Below are 14,119 nucleotides of genomic sequence, written 5' to 3' on the forward strand. Positions count from 1 at the left end.
TATCCTTACCTTTTATTTGGCCCCACCCCCAATCTATCGCTGTCTCCTGAGTCCCAGCTGATGGCTAGAGGAAAAAAAAAACTGTTTAAACTCTTGCTGTGGGGCTTCAAAGGGCCGCCCTACAGCTGATCAGTGTTAAAAGAAAACAAATGAGTAGACCGGTGCCTGCAAAAATACATGAGTAAATCAGTGCCTGCAAAAATACATGAGTAGATCAGTGCCTGCAAAAATAAATGGGTAGACCAGTGCCTGCAAAAATACATGAGTAGACCAGTGCCTGCCAAAATACATGAGTAGATCAGTGCTTGCAAAAATAAATGGGTAGACCAGTGGCTACCAAAATACATGAGATCAGTGCCTGCAAAAATACACGAGTAGATCAGTGCCTGCCAAAATACATGAGTAGATCAGTGCCTGCAAAAATAAATGGGTAGATCAGTACAGCTCTGCAAGCAGTTAAAAGCCTGGTAGACCAGTACTTCTGCTAAATCTAAATAATTGTCACATGACCATCAAGCCATGCCCACAAAATAAGCCATGCCCACAGAACCGGTAGTAAAAAAAATTAGAACCCGCCCCTGACCCAGATCCTCCTTTTATGGAGCCCATGAGCTATAAACAGTACTTTGGCTGCAATCCTATTATCTTGATCCAAGATTAGCAGAGAAAATTCTGTCCTGGAGTGCTCACTGCCTATTCTGCCTCTTCTCCTCACACTTCCAAAGGCATTTTCATGAGATTGGAAATTTCGGCATCGGTAAGAACTTGGGGGTTGGGAAGGATAAGAAATGTTGATGATTCTCTATTACAGTGTCACATAAAATCAAAATGTAAGGCACTCATTGGGTCAAGAAGGAAGAGAGGGAGGTTCTAAAGTAAATGTTTTCATTCTTCATCTCAAGCTTCTTCACCTAAGACTAAGCAAAACTTAATTAAAATCCTGATGTTCTCCTCCTATTTCCTTCTTCCTTCTGAATAGTTTTAAATTATGTATCAGGGAAGGAGGGAGGGAGGGTGGAAGGAAGGAAGGAAGGAAGGAAGGAAGGAAGGAAGGAAGGAAGGAAGGAAGGAAGGAAAAAAGCAAAAAAGCAAAAAAGCAAGGAAATATATTCTCATCCCATTCCCATTATTTTCATTATGGGAACTTCCACACCACCACTATTTTCACACTCTATGCCCTCAAAAGCACTTTACAGATAATTTGCTATTATTTTCACTTTTATCTTCTTGAGATGTTGAGAATAGAAAGTGAAAATCACAGGCTTCCTGAGGCTGCTGCAGATTATGCAGCAAAAGAAGAAAAAAAAGGATTTATCTCACCCTGGAGAGGAAAGGCGCAATAAGTTGGCATTCTGCACTCTGATTCTTCTAGTGTAGAAGAGGAGGGGGAAACTGAATTGAAAACCTTCTCCACCAACTGAGGGGAAGTTATATAGCTATTAAGCTAGCATTTCCTTACTATTCCTAAAATCCAGGAACCGGGACCATGAGCCAAGAAAGGGAGCCACAGTGTCTTTAATAACAACTGGATTTTATAGGTAGACCTCAATTTACGACCACAATTGAGCCCAATTTCTGTTGCTGAGACATCTGGTTAAGTGAATTTTGCCCCATTTTACAACCTTTCTTGCCACAGTTATTGAGTGAATTACTGCAGTCTTTAAGTTCGTAACATGGTTGTTAAATGAATCTGGCTTCCCCATTGATTTTACTTGTCAGAAGATCACAAAGGGTGATCACATGACCCCAGGACAATGCTATCATCATGAATATGAGGCAGTTGCTCAGCATCTGGATTTTGATCACATGACCATGGGGATGCCGCAACAGTCATAAGTGTGAGAAACGGTCATAAGTCACTTTTTTCATTGCCATAGTAACTTCAAATGATCACTAAATGAACTGTTGTAAGTTGAGGACTACCTCTACACCACAGTAGCAAAACTGGAAATAAATTAGCTCATATTACCAGTACTAGGAATGCAGAGGTTGAGGAAATGTTTTCATACTGTTTCAGAATATTTCTGCTCAAAATAATTTCATCAATTAATATTATGGCAAACATGTGAATATATTGCTTCTCTGAATAAAAGTGTTTTTCTTGATTCTTCCTCCTCAGGGCTATCTCTTCCACTTTCTACCAGTTTTGCTGGGACAGGACTTGCAATTCACGTCAGATATGTGCAGGGCACCAAATTAAGTTATGGGTGTTACTGAAAAAATCCACACCAATCAGTATTGCAAACAAGAATATAAAACAATGTAAAACAGCTTATCAAATGAGACTGAGATAGTAATGCAACTCACTACTAAGTAGTTGTTAAGAATATAGAAAATAAATATTAATTACTTTTCCAATTGTCTTCTTTATCATTTTCCGGAGACTGTACATCTTTTTACCTCTCTGTATTGGGCCTCTGAAATCCATCCAACCATCCCCCTCAAAGGAAAAGCAAAAAATGGACTGAATGTTTTGGTCCTGTGAATCTCTGGAAAAGGGAAGTGGTGGATCACAAGACACATTTTATGCCTGTTTTAGCTAAAAAGGAAAAGCTGTGAAAGGAAGAGAAAAAAAGTACCATATAAAGGAAACCATTATTTTATGTACTCAATAGCTCTGTGGTAGTTCTATCACAAGGTTTATCTAAAACTTCTACACATATTGCAATGGGTTATAAACTGGAAATGTTCCCCTAAGAAAAATAGGCTGACATGATAATTTATAACAATGCTCTTGAAGTACTTGTCCTGGTGCAGTTGTACTGGAAGTTTATGCACCCCATTAACTTGATGGTTGAGGATGATATAACAAACAGATGCACAAAAGTGCATTAGGTTCAAATTCCCAGAATAGGACAACTCACTGCAGCTAACTCACCATGGCCAACTCACCACGGAACAACTCGCAGTGGGAGAATTCAACAATTCAATTTAATTCTTTAAAATTATTTTTAAAATTATTTTAATTTTTGTCATTCACATTTTATTTTGCCTTTCCTTTGGCATCCCTTCTTTAATTATTCTATTTCACCATTTCTTCGATATTAATGCAACTCTTGTCCCACAGCGAGTTGTACCACATGAGTTGGCCATGGCGAGTTGTCTCAGGGTGAGTGGGCTGTGGTGAGTTGGTCATAGCGACTCAGGTGAGGTGTGTTGGCTGTGGTGAGTTATCATAGACATTCACCCAAGGGTCCTTTACAAAGTCTGGCAGTGGTTGATATTTGCTAGCCTAATATTTCATACAATTGCTGCCATGCTCAGAATCAAGAGGAAAGAGAGGAGTAAGACCATTTGTCCCCTTATATTAGCACATGTTGTTATTGCACATATTGTTATTGTTTTTAGAAGACATTTTGAAGCAGTGAGATTTGACTAGGAGAATTTGGGTAAGCTTTCCTCTCCGCAACTCTTTCTTTGGGTAATTTAAGGAATTTATTATTGCAATACTACAGTTGGAGAAGCTCACGCATGCTTCCTCCCTCTCCCAGCTCCTTAGAGGCAGCATAAGATACAAATGTGATAAATAAATAAATGAATAGTCCATGACAAGCTAATTGTGAAGTTAACTGCCCCCTCCACTTTGAAGAACTGATGAAAAGATTAGACCTGTGGCTTTTCTTTTTCCTATCATTTGTCAAAATGACAAGAATCTAAACTGGATGCCCTCTCCATGCTTTGGTTATTCACTTCCTCTAAAGCGTGAATCCTGATCTTGAGCAAAAAAAAAAAAAACCCTTTATCAATGACTCTTTTCAGCCTCCACATTTAACAATTTGAGTTCGTTATTCTGGCAGAACTAGTCAAGTATTAGCCACCTACCGTATTTTTTGGTGTATAAAAAGGTGCGCCTTTTTACCCCCAAAAAGGGGGTGAAAATCTGGGTGCGTTTTATACGCTGAATGTAGCCCCGCCCCCCCACCAGCCCCCACCCTTCGGCCATTTTCGGCCAGTTCCAGGCGGCAAGGATCTGGGTTGGGGCACAGCCTGAGGAACAACCCTCCCTGTTTGGGACGGTCGGGGGGGGGATCTGCCCAGCAGCTTCAGGGAACAAGGCGGGTGCCACGATTTGTGGCTGGTCACCCCTCTGGCCGCGCTGACTTCACTCCCCAGCAATGTGAGGAGCTGCCGCTGCCTAAGCCCTCTCTGCGCCCAGGAGCCAAGCTGAGCTGAATGGGAGCCCCTAAAGGGAAACGTTCCTCCTTTCCAGCCATCGCTGCCCAGATTCTCCAATGCAATTCTCAAGAGTCGCGCTTCAGGTGGCGGCCAGTTCCCCTGCAATGTGCAGCGGGGAACTGAGAAGTGCTTTGGATTCGGGGAGGAGATTGTAGCGCTGCCGCCTGAAAGTGTTTTTCTGCACATTGCAGAGCCGCGCACCCCTATCCTCCTTCTCAGCAGACTCAATTTTTCTTTCCTCCTGGCCAGATCCGCCTCCTGAAACACGATGCACTGTTTTTGTCTCTGCACACACCCCATGTTTGGAATTGGGAAGGGGATCGCAGGTTCAGGCACCACCTTAAATGCTGGTAGGCAAAGGTAAAATACTTTTTTCCTTCTTTTCCTCCCCCAAAATTAAGGTGCGTCTTATACTCTGGTGCGTCTTATACACCGAAAAATACGGTATGTGGAAAAGCCGGCTCTTTAATACCTAAAATTGATGTAATATCCTGCATTGGACTTACCAACAATAGTTATTTCCGCTGATACTATACAGTACATTAAATGCAATGAAATAATATAATCAAAACAGAAAGGGAAAATCCATATAGGCTACAGAACATCTTGAAAGAAGGTTGGATACCATCGTTAAGCACATATAAAAATAGCAGTTGCTATGTTATTATGATTTTGTTAATTTATTATCATAGCAACCATATGAGTTAAGCTAGAGAGAGAAGCTCTCCAGTGGGATCTGTGTGGCTGCACTTTAAACTTCCACTGATATCTTTCACAATCACAAGGTTGGTTCTTTTAAAAGAGGTGAAGGATGTGTGGAATGAAATGTTGAAACCGGTACATCATTTCCAAGCACAGATCATCAAGACAAAGTCAAAGGCTTCCTAAAATCCTCAAATTTAATAGGATTGTCTTTAAAAGAAGAGCAATGCTTTTGATCCACTTCATGTTATAAACATCATTTGTCTACCATTTTTCTTCCTCATATGATTCTTTCCCCCTTTTTAGAAGCCACCGGAAGGCTACATACTTTTCTTCTGCAACCGATGTAATGGCTCTTTCTTATGAAAAGCTAAAGATGATTTCTCAATGTAGTTCAAGAAGAAACCTGGCTGCCTTTACAACTGGCCCCTTTGCTGCTCCCCAATGACTTTTAAAACAGGTGTTTAATTATGATGATTGACTGAAAGAATCACCTGGGGTCCTTTTTGGGGTGCCACTTCACTAAGTGAACCTTAGTTCAATGGTGGGTCCTCATATTTGACATACCGAACTTTCTACAAGAAATTCTTACTAAGTTAGGATCTATCTTTTTTGGCGTTAAAAAAGCCATATAATAAACACTTAACTTGTAACCGTGTTACAAGCTATTTGAACAGATTGTGATTTGCATACCTGGCTGTTTCGTACATGCTTCATTGTTTCCTATGTCTTTTTTTCTATTTGTTTGGGATTCTATTTTTGTTTCTGATTACTTTGTACTATATTGAGAACATGAATTTATGTGGAACATAAATAAACATATAAATAGATACTAAATAACAGTGTGGTTGCCACTGTTTCACAGGCCTCCCCAACAATCTCTGATAAGAGAAATGTTGAAGAGAACATATTCATCTTTGATGGCTTGTGTAATAGTGGCAGGGAGACACAAGTTCTCAGACTACTGCAGTCTTGTAAGGTAACCAGGACATTTCCCACCTCATTTTGTTAGGTGCAGAGAATCAACAAACTCCCTAAAACATTAGTCATCCGTTAATATATGCAAGAATTAGCTTAAATAAGCTAGCAATATTTACTAAGAAGATTAATAAAGCATAAGTAGATTTATGTTTTAAAAATCATAAAGTGACTGTACTGCAATCAGAGGGCAAAAATCATACCATCCTTTGTTCCTGGGCTTATATTCTCTCCTCCTCCTCCTCCTCCTCCTCCTCCTCCTCCTCCTCCTCCTCCTCCTCCTCCTCCTCCTCCTCCTCCTCCTCTCCTTCCTTCCTTCCTTCCTTCCCATGATGTGACATGAGCACCCAGGTACACAATGTACTGTCAAGCTAAAGATTATACTGTGGATCCTTTAGAATTTAGGATGTATAAGCAAACTCTAAGAAAGAAAAGATAAGCTGCTTGGGGAGGACAATTAAATTACAATCTGAACCTTGTGTATTATTAATTTATAAATCTATCTTGTTTTAACCATATTTTTTTTTATAATCCTGATCTAATCCTGACACTTTGCCTGCTCTGCCCATTTCTTCTGGATATTGGCAGGAGTGGAATACAAATCAGAAATTGATTAAATATTACTTACCATCAGGTTGACTCCAGCTTCTTAAAAACTGAATATGGCCAGTTTAGGGTCTAAATTGTACGAGTTGTGATTTGTCTTATTTTAATAAAAAAGTCATTCTAAAATGACCTTTTATATATGACCTAAATGAAACCTTAGAGTATATAGAATTAATAGGTTTTTTTTTTTGTTGCAACGAGAAACACAGTGTCAAGATTTTGCAAAACAGAAAAATCTGAATATTTATACATAGTAGGAAATATATTGGAAAAGTGCTTTAATGAGAAATTTGACCAACCCCCTCCCCCCATCAATATTAGAATAATGCAGGTGTTCATTTTTCAGATCTGAGTTAAAATTAATCACATATAACAAAAATATATTAGTTATTTACTACCTAGTTATAACTTCTTATATAATTTAATGGAATCAAGTTATATGTATTCTTTTACATTCTTATCACCGTATTGTAAGGAAAATTAAATTTAGGTTTAAAGAAAAGGTTTTTTTAAAAAAAAGATTGGCTCTTGCTTGCTCAAAGCACCCCAGTTAAAACAAATGTTGAATAAGCATTATGTGCAAACCAGGCCAGTGTCGGCTGTTTACAGAGAAGCTAGAAGCTCAGCGGCGAGATTGATATACGCGCAATTTTGGAAAAATAAAAATATCCCATCGGAGGAAGCAATTATAAAAAAAGGTTTTGGACTGTGCGGAAGCAGATAAATTGACTAAAAAATTAAAAGATAAAGATCAAACTCAAACATGTTTATCCTGGGAAAAATTATATACTTGGCTAGCGAAGAGAAAACCATAACCCAATTGAAAAGAGGAAAGGTATCTACTGAGAAATCTATATTATACTAACAAAGTGAGGTCGGATAGACCTAATTGATGTATAAAGAGATATAAGTTGTTCTGTCTCTCTCGGAACATAATGTACTTGCAGATACGTTTGTTATTTGTTATGCTGTCTTGTATGTTATTTATATGGTGTGTTGTTATTTTTTTGTTTTTTTTAATGGAAAATGTAAATAAAGATTATTTTTTTAAAAAAAAAAGAGAGAGAAGCTGGAAGCTATTGCATTTTTTGTGTTTTTTCTGCATCTTTCTAAATTTAAGCACTGTTACCAAGCTGGCCAGAGATATCTCAGGATCCCATCCACCCACTGATATGCACGCACACACACATTATACATATACATATACATATACATATACATATACATATACATATACATATACATATACATATTATACATGTGTGTGTGTGTATATACACACACACACACACACACACACACACACACACACTCACCTCTTTTAATGACTTACCTATTTGATTCTAGCTGCTTCCCTCTGCAGCAAGATCCATATTTCAAACTTCGGGGGTTAAACAAAGTGACCAATTTCCTCTGACTAATCGAGCATGCAGTTTGCTTGTATTTGGCGAAAAGGATTTATTACATTGAGCAACAATAAATGTTTCAAGTACTATTATGGGGCAACTGTGTGTTGCAGTTCATTAACTTAAAAGCGGGAGCCTGCTGAAGTACCATTTCTATTTTGGGCTACTGTGTTTCAGGTTCACTGTGTATTTACAGCTCCCAAAGCAATAAAATGTCTGAGAAATCCACCACGGAAACTAATTTTACATAAAAATTGCTAACTGTGTAGGAGGGTGTTTGCTTGCTGTTCTCTCACCTTGAAAAATTAGCAACTGCTGCTGAATCCCACTGCACTCTGGTTTTTTATTTTTGTTTTTACATACTAATATGTGATGCTATAGCTCACTTCCTCACATTGTAGCTGCTCAGAATTGCAATCTTTTATTCTGAACTGATGGATCCAGAACCATAAAACAGAAAATGGGTTTATTATTTTATGCATTCATTTATATAAAACATTTATATCAAACTATTCCACTTCTAAAATAGATACGCAAGATTATTAAAATAATAAAAGTACAGAAACAAAATGCAATAAATCCAATCTAACAGCCTCATTAAATTCACATAAATCCCATTCACAACAAAATACCAACAGTAGCACAGCACTTAGAAAAAGTGCAGGCAATAAAAGTATGCCATGGTTATTTCCCCTGAACAAAATAATAGAATCTAAGAGTGGTGTTAGAAGTACTTAACATAACAGTAGCTTCATAAGCTTCATTAGCTAAGGTCAAGTTTCTCTTTCCTTCTTTTCACTCCCCAGGAAGCACTCAGACCATCAAGATTTTTCTTTGTAGTCTGTGATTCACATTTTATCTGTATAGGGTGATTTACATTATTAGCAGCTTTATTGATGTGGCTGTACCTTTAGTAACTCTCTTGCTTAGCAATAGTAATGAAAAAGTAACTGTATGTTCAATCCTCGCATTTATTACCTTTGCAGGTCTATAAAACAAAGAAAAACTGAAATAATATCAAAAACACAACTGAAGTTTCACCTAGTGGCTGCTTTGCTTAACGACCAAGGTCCCAATTGTGGTCACTAAATGGGGACTCAATTAAATTTGCTTGTGGAAATCCAGAAGGGAACATGAGAAATCACGATTATATGACCACGGTTCACCAAGCACTCACATTGCAATCAGACATTCTGATGGCCAGAACTCCAAGGTCCAGTCATAAGTATCATTCTTTAAGTGCTATTGTAAGTTTGAATAGTCACTGAATTAAAGATTGTAACCTAAGGATTGCCTTTAACTTTAAAGCACAGTATCTACTGAAAGCGTGGTCAATGAAACTCTCAGTTCTGAAAAGCTTTCTCAGAGACATGATCTCTTTCTTTCTAGTAGCTAGAAAGATCTCTTGAGATGACAGTGATGTCAGCGTCCCAGCACTGACATATAATAAAGAGAGGAGAAGCCTGAACTTTTGCCTACTAAATCCCTTTGAAGATTCTGTCTCCTCGGAGATGGGGAGGGGGGGAGACATTCCTGTGATCTGACGAAGAAGGAATCAGGAAAGTGACTTGGAAGATAGCCAATGAGAAGCAGAGAATTGGGGATCAGAAAGGGAGGGATTGGGGGGCAAAGGTCAGTACTGACCATGAAAGAGTCAGGATCAGATTGCTGTGCTCGAATAAAGAGAAAATTTCCTTAAAGATCGGCAGTTTGGAAATTCATTTATTTCCAAACTTCCAATCCTGTACAGTAGTCCTTGACCACAACTGGGACCAGAATTTCGGTCACATGCAGTGGTTAAATGAGTCATGTGATCATGCCAATTTTATAATCTTTCTTGCTGGGGTTGCAAAGCAAATCACAGTGGTTATTAAGCAAGTTTGGTTTCCCCCATTGACTTTCCTTCTTGGAAACTGATTGGGAAGGTAATAAATAGAGATCAAGTGACCCCAGGATGTTGCAACCTTCATAAATACATGCAGATTGCCAAGTCACAAGGACGCTGCAACAGTTGTAAGAGTGAGGACCAGTCGCAACTCACTTTTTTCATAACTTCGAATGATTGCTAGACGAATGGTCGTAAGTCAAGGGTTACTTGTACAAATTCAAACAAATCACCATTTCTAATCCAACACTCTAATTACTGTTTGATCATTCCCTTAGTTTCTAGGTTTAGAAATCAAAAGTTGCAAAGATGCAGGAAGGGGCATTTCGGAGTTATATATTTCCCACCATAATAAAATCCTGGCAGGAAGAAGCCTTAATGAAAACTGGTTGCAACATGAGGAAATGAACAGAACAAAGGATAAAATCAGGTACAGCCAACAAAATCAAGATCTTATTTCTTCTCTGGAGAAAGTCATATCTCTTCAGCCAATTACATTCAGAAAAAAACCAAACAATAAACACCCACACTGGAGCCAGGTGCCGGCCTCCCTTCCTTGCAGCCATCTGAGACAAGATTTATAAACTCCAGAAAGGGAACAGAAGATACATGATTTCAGACTGAATCACTTTGCTCCCATGTTAATAGAACTACGTCAGTAGACTAGTGGGAACTGCATGAGGTATGCCTTGGCTGGAAGATGCCTTTTTTGCATAACGTCAGACATTTCTCCTTTTAGTTTCCTGATACATTTTTAAAATTCCTTGTAAAAAGAACGTATTTATGATTTTTGTCAGGTTTGCCCTGGCTTGGGTATTTTGAAAAGAAAGACTCTCGACTCCATTTGTAGCAAAAGATATACTTTTACTAAAGCCAAGGTTTTGGTTACTATCTTTAGAGCGCTCCATGGCTCAGGACCAGGGTACTTACGAGACCGCCTCCTGCCACCAATAGCCTCTCACCGACCAGTTCGCTCCCATAGAGAGGGACTCCTCAGGGTGCCGTCGGCAAACAATGTCGACTGATGGCCCCCAGGGGGAGAGCCTTTTCTGTGGGGGCACCTACCATCTGGAACGGGCTTCCCCCGGAGTTACGAAACATCCAAGACTTACGCATATTCCGCCGTGCCCTGAAAACATTTCTATTCCAACAAGCTGGTCTGGCCTAACTCTCCCTTTTAAATTGGCTTTTAAACTGGCTTTTAAATCGGGTTTTAGACCTCTTTTAGATAAATCTGGATGTTTTAATTTTTGAGCCAAATTACTTAATCTGTTTTTTAATAGTTTTTAACTTCTATATGTATTTGTATTTATTATGGCTGTTCACCGCCCTGAGTCCTTCGGGAGTAGGGCGGTATACAAATATGATAAATAAATAAATAAATAAATAAATAAATAAATAAATAAATAAATAAGTGATTACAGCATAAGCAAATCCACATCTGAATATTCCCACATAAACCCAGTGATTTTCCCTTTTCCCACACCCTCCCCTCCATTGGTCATCTTGTTAATGTCCAATATTAAAACTAGATGTTTTGGTAACAGTTCTAAAGTTTGATGCCTCTTTGGTGGTTGTTTGCTTTCTGTTCCCAGGGCTATGTCCTTGAATTGTCTCTGGTTGGCAGTTCTGGTTCTTGTCATCCCCCTCCCTATTTTCCTCCATTCCTCCTCACTTCTTTTTTATGGCAGGATGCCATCAAAGTGAAGTAAGGGTGAGGCAGTGTGATAGCAGACCTGACAGGTTTCACTAATTCTGAGCCACAAGAACAATTGTATTGACAGAAATGGATTACCTGTACAATCTTTCTAGATTTTATTCTTCAAAATTTATAAAATCAAAATGTGACTAGAAACAGAAGCAGCAGCTAGTTCAAAAGAACAGGTAGCATGATATCCAAGGGTCACTAAAATAGGACTTGGACATGAGTATGTAAAAATGATGTTATGTATGCCATCACAAAAATGATGCAAGATACGTATGACATCATCATGACTTTTTCCAGATGTTTGTATCCCTGGCTAAGATCAATGTGCCAATTAACAAATGTTAAGCTCTAGAATGGGGAGAGCCTGTGGAGTATAGCAGTTAAGGCACCAAGGTAGAAACAGGAAGTCTATATTGTAGTCCCACTATGGACAAAGCTAGTTGGGTGACCTTGGGCCAGTCACTCCCTCTCAGCCCCAGGAAACAGGCAGACAAACCACTTCTGAAAATCTTGCCCAGAAAACCACAGGGGCTTAGTTCAGACTGCTAGGCATTCTCCAAGAAGTCACAAGGGATCAACTATGATTTAAGAGCACCAAAACAAGAATGGTGTGGGTTACCTTTAAACATTGTGACCACTGTTTTGTATGTGGCCAAATCTTCAGAAGTTTCCTCTTTAACCTGCATTATTTCATGTACAAATTTGTGACAAATTTCCCTGCTGCATCTGAGGATTCTGAGTTTTTTTTTTACCAAGTACAATGCTGGATTATCCCTCTAATGGCATAGGTGGCTATGATAAACTATTCCCAGTTCTAGGTTTCTGCTAAATGTTGCATAATGCTCATTCTACCAGGACTGCCCTAGTCTACTGCTGTAATTAAAGAAAATGAAGGATGCGAACTTGCTGGAGAAGATAAATATGCTATGCCCTGGTGTACACTGCCATCTGGTGATACTATATTATGGATTTATTATCCTGACAGCAGGGGAAAAACATGATTTTCTTTTACTTGTGGTCTCCTTGAATATATCCAGCAGGTGTCCCAAGTATGTTTTCTTATGCAGTTCTTCCTACTATATATGTCTGGATCTAGCTGTGAAAATATTTTATCTGTACCCAGCAGATGAAGGGGAAGCAGTAAATACAAAAAGAGTCTTGCTGCTGTTTCTTTTGAGACTTTATTTTACACGGGAGGATAAACAATCATATTTCCAAGGAGTTTTAAAATTATTAAAAATAGAATAAAGGTAAAGATTTACAAAAGAATGGCACTGTGACACATAGGGAACAGAAGAATAATTTTTCTGCTCTGTACATAGAATAGAAATTTGCAAGAAACAATTGTGTTTTCTCTGCCAATAATAGATCTTCTGTAAGGGGTGAGGTCTAGCCTAACATATCCCCTAGTGTTTCAACTGATTCACCCACACAACACATCCCCCCACCTATCCTCCTAATGTCTTTCTTTCCAAAAATCTATTTTTCTCTAACCATTCTTATAATAAATCTTTTAGACAACTATAGCTTTCTCATGCAGTTGAGTTCAGTGTGCTTGAGAGTTATGATGGCACCAGCTTTACTTACTGATAGGACTTTGTTTTTAAAAGTGCATTCTACATTTAACAGGAAAATAAAATCAGATTTTATCCATAAGCACTATGAAATGGACTGCAAGATTATGAACTAGACTGCATTGGAACATCTGATCAAATCAGATTATGAAATTTATCATGGTCTAGATCAGGGGTGGGCAACTATGGCCCCTTTATGTCCAATCGACTTCAACTCCCAGAATTCTTGAACCAGCATGGCTGGCTCAGGAATTCTGGGAGTTGAAGTCCACAGGTCATAAAGGGGCCATAATTGCCCATCCCTGGGCTGGATAGACCTCAAGTAGCTAATAGGTTAGGATTAAAATTAGGATTAAGATCACTGATCTCTCATCTTTCTGGGGGACTGGAGGATGGGAAAGAGCAGCTCCTCTAAAGGCTGTCCCAAATGTATGAGACAGTTCATATCTGCAGACAGAAAACAAAGTTCTCAAATTTGAACATTGCAAGAACACGGCAGAGATGATTCATCTATCATGTTATTAGTTGCCAAAATCACATGGCCTTTCCAGCACCTCCTCCAGCTGTATTTCCAAGTTATTTTCTAAGCACAGAGAATATTGTGTTATACTGTTTGTCCTCTGAATAGCAACTATGTTTTGGAAAATCACTGCTGCTACAAGGCTTCACACATTAAAAGGCCTTTGGTTTAATCCAGTTAAAGTCTCTAACTGACTAGAACAAAAACACTTCGTTGTTCTTTATGACTCAGAGTGGAAGGGTTCCTCATGTCAGTCTTAAGACTTAAGAGTCCAGCACATTTACTTGTATCTCTCTTTCATTTTATTTTTAATTGTTTGTTACTTTTTAGCCTCTTCCTTTTTTAGAATTGGTCTGCAGAAACATTTTTGGAGAATCCTCCTGCCAAATGACTGATGGGGAAAAGAATAAGAAATTAAGAGGATAGGCGGAAACTCATCTCCCCAAGACCCAGGAATATCTGAAAACATCTGACGACTGATGAACTAATTCTGATGGTGGACAACATCAGTAAACAGGCATGATTTATTCACGCTAAACAGTCAGTTTGATCCTCTAGGTATAA

This window comes from Pantherophis guttatus, chromosome 1 (genome assembly GCF_059756535.1).
Source record: "Pantherophis guttatus breed Tessera chromosome 1, ASM5975653v1, whole genome shotgun sequence".
NCBI lineage: Eukaryota > Metazoa > Chordata > Lepidosauria > Squamata > Colubridae > Pantherophis > Pantherophis guttatus.